Below are 6389 nucleotides of genomic sequence, written 5' to 3' on the forward strand. Positions count from 1 at the left end.
TATATAGAGGCCCCGTCTTGCTCCTTCAAGCTCGACTTCCACTTAACTTTTAACCCCTTTGTGTCAGCCTGGCCGGTGGCAGGGGCAAGTTTCCTCGGAGTTCTCTCTCTGTGTGTGTTCTTTCCTTTTTGTTTTTCTTTATTTTTAGCTTTAAGCGAGAACAATCTTGCCCAAGGGCTCTAGGACCCGAGTTTACAAGTGTGAGCATTTTGCTAATCAGGTAAAACTCAGCACATGCCCCATCTGATGCATTTCATGACAGTCACACCAGAGACTGTGCTGCATGGTAATGAAGCATAAAGAGAGAGCAGGACACATAAATGACTGTAATTATTCATTTTACCCTTCGGAACCATTCTTGTCGATTTTCTTTTCACTTTTTTTCCCCTGCAGGATCTGTCTATTTGTGTTAATTTGGAGGGGTTTTTCTTGTGACTGTCCCTAATTTTCCACATAGTTTGAGCCGATCACCATCATCACGAAGACAAAGGACTCTCCGGGCACCTAGGTGGCCCTTTCTCCAGGCACCCCCTCTCCAGCTCTGGATCTGTGAGTCTACAGGCTTTATCTTGCTCTTTCATCAGAAAAAGGACTGCCCCTGACCCCACCCTCTACTACCTGACTGATCCTGGAGCTCCCTATTCCTCACTAGTTGTTCTAGAGGTTAGTAAAGGGAACTGCAGAAACTCTGAGCTGGGCGGTCAGCCTAGTCGCAGATTGGTTCAGATGGGGGAGGTAGAGGCTGGAGAGAGAGGGGTGGGCAGGAACAGATGATGGCACCAGGGAGGGGATAAGATAAGGCCCAGTCTGAGGTCCTCAATGGAATCACAGGGTTACAAATACCCAGTGTGCTGTCTTCCATGATGTGGGCGACACACAGCCCAAATGGGGAGGAAGGAAGGTCAGACCAGCTCCCTCTGATCTTTCCTGATTTACTTGTCTGCAGACTCCCTAGCATCATGAAAGTAGACTTATCTCTATGGTCCTTCTCTGATCTACTGTTATTTGGTTTGTACAGAAGTGGGCCCAGGTCTAAAAACACAATCCGAAGCTCTCTATTCTGATCTTGTTGGCTAACTTTCCTTTAATTAGGAAACAATGCCTTTCATCACACAATAAAACCAAAGGCTTAAGATGCAAATTTAATAGAACACAATGGTATGGAATGAATCTGTTTCAAAGTGTAAATGGTGATGTGGATCTGACCACATTGTGATCTCAAAGGCTTGCAGCTGGGGACAGAAAAGGCTGAAAAATACATTTTAAAAATCAGGCGTTTGTCCTTGGGACTTCCAATTAATAAAGAAAAGAGGCGAGCTCCTCTCCCACCCCTTTTCTTAGCTCCCCCTCAACTTTCTCCGCTCCAGGGGCTCGGGCTGCTTCACCCCCAGTGAGAGGTCATGAACAAAATGTGGGGTTCCAATCCTTGCTAGGTAGGAAGACCAATTTGGCTCACATGGCTCATCCTGCATTCTTTGTCTTTTGTTCTGGTTACTTCAAATGCCATTTGTCTGCCCTAGCTGGACCACAGGAGACAGGAAAGAGTTTGTCTGAATTTCTTAGCTAGCTTTGGTGCCGAGCTTCTCAAAATGTGGTCTACACAGAATCAAGGTTAGGGTCCAGGACTCTGCACTTTTCATAGGCAGTGTCCGTGATTCTTATGCACACTAAGCTCAAGAAGCCCTAGTTTAGAAAGAAGACACACTGCATGCAAAGTGGAGGGCAGACTTCAGGGAGGAAGATTAGGAGTGAGGGATGGGAAGCCGGCACATCTCTTCCTCTGAGAAACCAGAGCTGTTCTCCTCTGGTCTGCACCACACCTGTGCCAACAGGTGTTAACTGGCTACCCTTCCGATTTTCCAGAGTCACTGAGACTCACCACTTCACGCACACACAAGCTTGCCCCCACCACCCACAGACTCAGGTTCAGTCTGGCCACTGAAGATGAGTCCATCCTGGGGCCCCCGTCTTATGTTTCCTCACAGTCAGATAGAGGTGAGCTCTCAAGTCTCTTCAAAGCTCCAGCCTTTCTTGGCTGACCCTTGGTATCTCTGCCCCCCTAGTTCATCACATAAGCTGGTGCTAGAAAGGGTGGTAACTACACGGCACATAGTGGAGGGTGCAACAGAAAGATCCAGAGTGAGAGGCTCTGTCAGGCCCTTTATAGACCTTCTAGGTTATGACCATCTTTACTATGGAACATCGCCCCACCTCAGCCCCAACACACACACATCATATCGATCAATTTAAAATAGACCCTCACCCCATGTTAAATATAACTACTTTGATGTAAAAAAAAAAAAAGGGAAATGATTTAAAATGTTTTTGAGTTTTGAAGTTTATTCATTTGGTTCTTGTAATTCAAACTTTATTAGGTTTATATAAAACTGTTAGAGTTGAATTGTGGTTTACAAGTTGGCTAAGTTTACCTTTTATAGACAGTAAATACAACTTTTGTTCATTTTGATTTTCCAGTTTCATATTTTAGAACCAACACCTTTTTCCCACATTGCAAACTTGTTTTGGCTCTTTGAAAACTCTCAGGGTTTAGATCCCAGTTGAGCAGGGAGGGAGCCTTGGTGACAGAGGTGTTTGGATGCCACAGGGAGGCCATGAGGCCTTGAAGTCGGAAGTCAGTACCTTCTTTCCTCTTCCTGACTCCCAGTCTCTGTCCAATGCCTTCTCTTGGCAGAACCTAACTGGAAACCCACGGAAAAGGGGGTCTGGGAAATATGGCATGTGGGTTCCCTGCCCCAGTGTCTGGTAGGAAATTACTTGCCTCCAAATATGCCATAGGCAGGCTATAGAGACCACAGAGCAAGAGGGCCCAGGCCAAATTATGATGATCGGATTACAAAGGTTATTGAATCTATTTAAAACATACTGCCAGAAAGACGAGGAAAGAGTTGGGGTAGGTTAGTCTGCTTGGCATAGGGAGCAAGCAAGGTGAAAGAGCCTCGCTCTTGTGGTATGCTCCAATGGTATAGCTGTAAGGACCAGAACTGAAGTTAAGTAAGGGATGGAACATGGCTGGAACCAACGTGGCAACCAATGCTTGCTCTGTTGTGGGGTGCAAGGGCAGGTAGGCCTGGTCACAGGTCTACTCACACAGCTCGTCAGTGTTCTGTGCAACCATCTCCTTTGTCAGCATTTCAGGGGCAGAACATACAGGGACCAGAATGGTGTCACCAATAGGTAGACAATTTAAGTAGATAATGACCTGCCTGTCAGCCCTGAGGTGATATGCTCTCTACCTTGTAGTGACTTAATCTTTCTATCCCTTTCCACCTGTAAGTGATACTCTTGTTCGTTATATTCTTTTTACAATATATTCCATTTATTTTATTTTTTTCATGTCTTTGCAGATTAAAAACTTGCTACCTATTTTTAGCATATCTGAATTCTGCCAATTGTTTACCTATTGTCTATAGCAAATACAATGGAAGAATTTTGCCCATCCTGTTTGCTTTTCTTGGCCTCTGCAGAAGAATCGAATATTCTCACATAACGGAGCAAACACACACTATCCCCGGCATTATAGAGAAGCGTCTAGAAATGTGGGGTCAGAACTAAGGGACTCAGGGTGAATAACTGGCACTCATACAGTTTCATATATTTTTCATACAGATAACCACTTTCCCTGCTCTGTTTACTGAGTAGTCTCTGCTTTCCCTACCGATCTGAAATGCCATCCTGTCATATGCCAACATTGTGTATAAATGTGGGCCTGCTCCTGGACTCTCTCCTCTGGTCACCCTGTGTACCCCGGTGCCTTTCCCATTGTCTAATTTACTGCAGCTTCAGGTAAGTCCTGATATGGGTAGGGCAAGTGAAGACCCTAGTTTTCTTCAGAAAAGCGGCCTGGCTCTTCTCTGCTCTTTACTCTTCCATATGTATTAGAATCTGCTTATCAGGTTCTTCCCTAAAATAGCCTTTTGGATTTCGATCAGAACTTCTCTGTTGATTAATTTGGAGAGAACCAAATCTTTCCTTTGGTGAATTTGGCATAGCTCTCCATTGTTTGGGTCTTCCTTAAAGTTTCTGATTTTTCTTGCAGTGGTTGTAATTCATCTTTCGTTAGATTTATTCCTAGATGATGGATGTCCTCTAATGCTATTGTAAATCGTATCTTCTTTTTAATTATTTTTGTGCTGGTGTATGAAACAATAATTCATTGTTTTATATTAATCTTCTGTTGAGCTCCCTTGTGAAACTCTCCTATTATTCCTAAGTGTTTGTAGATTCCTGGGGTTTTCTATGTAAATGATCATATCAGCTGCATATAGTGATAATTTTGTTTCTTCTTTCCAATCTTTCTCCCTCTGAATTATTATTTTTTTTAAGGTAATGTCCTGGCAAGAACATCCGCTGCAAGGATTAAAGATGTGGTGATCCTAAACATCCTTGCCTCATTCCAGGTTTTAAAGGCTAATATTCTAATGTTTTCCCACTTAGGATTATGTTTGCTTATTTTTTATATGTGCTCTGTATCATGCTAAACACATTCTCTTCTATTCTTCATTTACTAAAAGATTTCTTTCTTTAGTAATGAGCTTACTATGATTTTTTTAAATGTCTTATCTAGATCTATCGAAATGATATATATTTTTTCCTTTAATATGGTAGTACAGTGAATTACATATATAGATTTTCTAACATTAAACCAACTTTGCGTTAAGCCCAACTTTGTCATGGTTTGTTATCATTTTTATACACTGTAGAATTTAATTTGCTAGTCCAATTTTCTATTTATGATTTTTGCTTCTGTATTCATAAGTGAAATGAGCCTGTATTTTTTCTTCATCACTATGTCATTGTTTGATTTTGGTATTGGGGTTATAAAGCCCTTATAAAATGAGTTGGAGAGTATTTCTTTTCTTTTTGTTTTTCTATCCTCAGGAAGAATTTTTATAAGACTGGGATGATTACTTCCTTAAAAATTTGTTAGAACTTGCCTATGAAATCATTTGGGTCCAGTATTTAGTGTGAGACTATTTTAAAATACTGATTCCATTAGTTGTTATGAGTTCTCAGTTTAAAAAAATTTCTCCTTGAGCAAGTGTTATTATTTTCCTAGGCAATTACATATTTATCAAAGATTTCAAATTGTTATTGATAAAATTCCTCTGTCTCATTATTCTGTGCTTTATCTGGAGTATGTCCCCTTTCTAATCCATATCATTACTTGTTCGTGAATAATTTGTGTCTTAATTTGTTACAAATGTTTAAGTTATACGAGTTTTCAAGTTACTCATGGATGTATATGTATGTATACAGGACTTATATGTTGGGATAACATCCTCATTGCATTTGAGTAGGTGGGCTCTTCCTTAGATGGGAGTGAGCTTGGGCTGACCACCCAGTGCAGGCGCCCAAGATAATCTGTTGGCACGTTTCACAGGCCCCTTGGGATATCATTAAAGGCAAAAATGTAATGATGATTAGAAAAGAGGCATAAAATCTAATGTCTCATTTCCCCCTCCCCTCCAAGCATTGGCCTAGGGCCACCATCTCAGTTTGGCTCCTAAGGGACAAGCTCCTGAGTCAGAGAGAAAGGCTGTGGCATTTCAGCTAGACTTGCTCACAACCCACAGCGTTTCTGTGCATTGCTGCACCTATTAAGAGCTGGTGATATAGTGGGAAAACAGTGTGTCACAGTGTGATGTTATTTTACTTTGTGAAATGATAACATGCAGCCTGTACATGCACAAGGATTGTCTCTGGTGGTGAAATTATGGCTAAACTTCACTTTCTTCTCCACTCTGTAGGCAGCCTGTGCATTTGGTGTTTACAATAGCTGTGCATTACTTCTATAAACCAAAATAACAAGCAAAGCTATTTTTGTTTTGAGAAGGTGAAAGGTGTGGCAATTATTTATGATTATAGTTCTTCCCTTTGGCTTTGTCAGGATCTGGGGTGTCCTCTGGGAGCGGCCTTGTGATCGCTCAACACAGCTTGGCTAAAGGGTGAACACGTCTGTGATGAAGCCAACTTGGATAAGGATCCTTTAAGTTCCGGGAAGCAGCGCTCTGAGAATGGGTCAGACATCCACTGTTTGTGACTGTCAGTGGGGCTGTACTTCTGGTGTTGTCTCTGCTCATTTCCCTTGTGTCAGTTCTAGGCCTTCAATAAATCTTCCTGACCTTGCAGACCTGTCTCAGCATTGCTCATGAATGCTAGTGGATAGCGTTTATGTTTCCATTAAAGCCGGAGTATCAAAGGGGGTCCAGGCTACCCTGGGGGTTGGCGTGTAATTGATTCAAGAAAATTCCAAGATGAAGGATTTATGGAGAAACAAAAGAGGAGCTACTTAGCAAACTGCCTTCTTCACTTAGAAGTTCTGTCTGGTGCTACCTGAAGGTAGGTGTAGGGAAGCAGTTTCCCTCACG

Source organism: Neomonachus schauinslandi, chromosome 6 (assembly GCF_002201575.2).
Source record: "Neomonachus schauinslandi chromosome 6, ASM220157v2, whole genome shotgun sequence".
Classification (NCBI taxonomy): domain Eukaryota; kingdom Metazoa; phylum Chordata; class Mammalia; order Carnivora; family Phocidae; genus Neomonachus; species Neomonachus schauinslandi.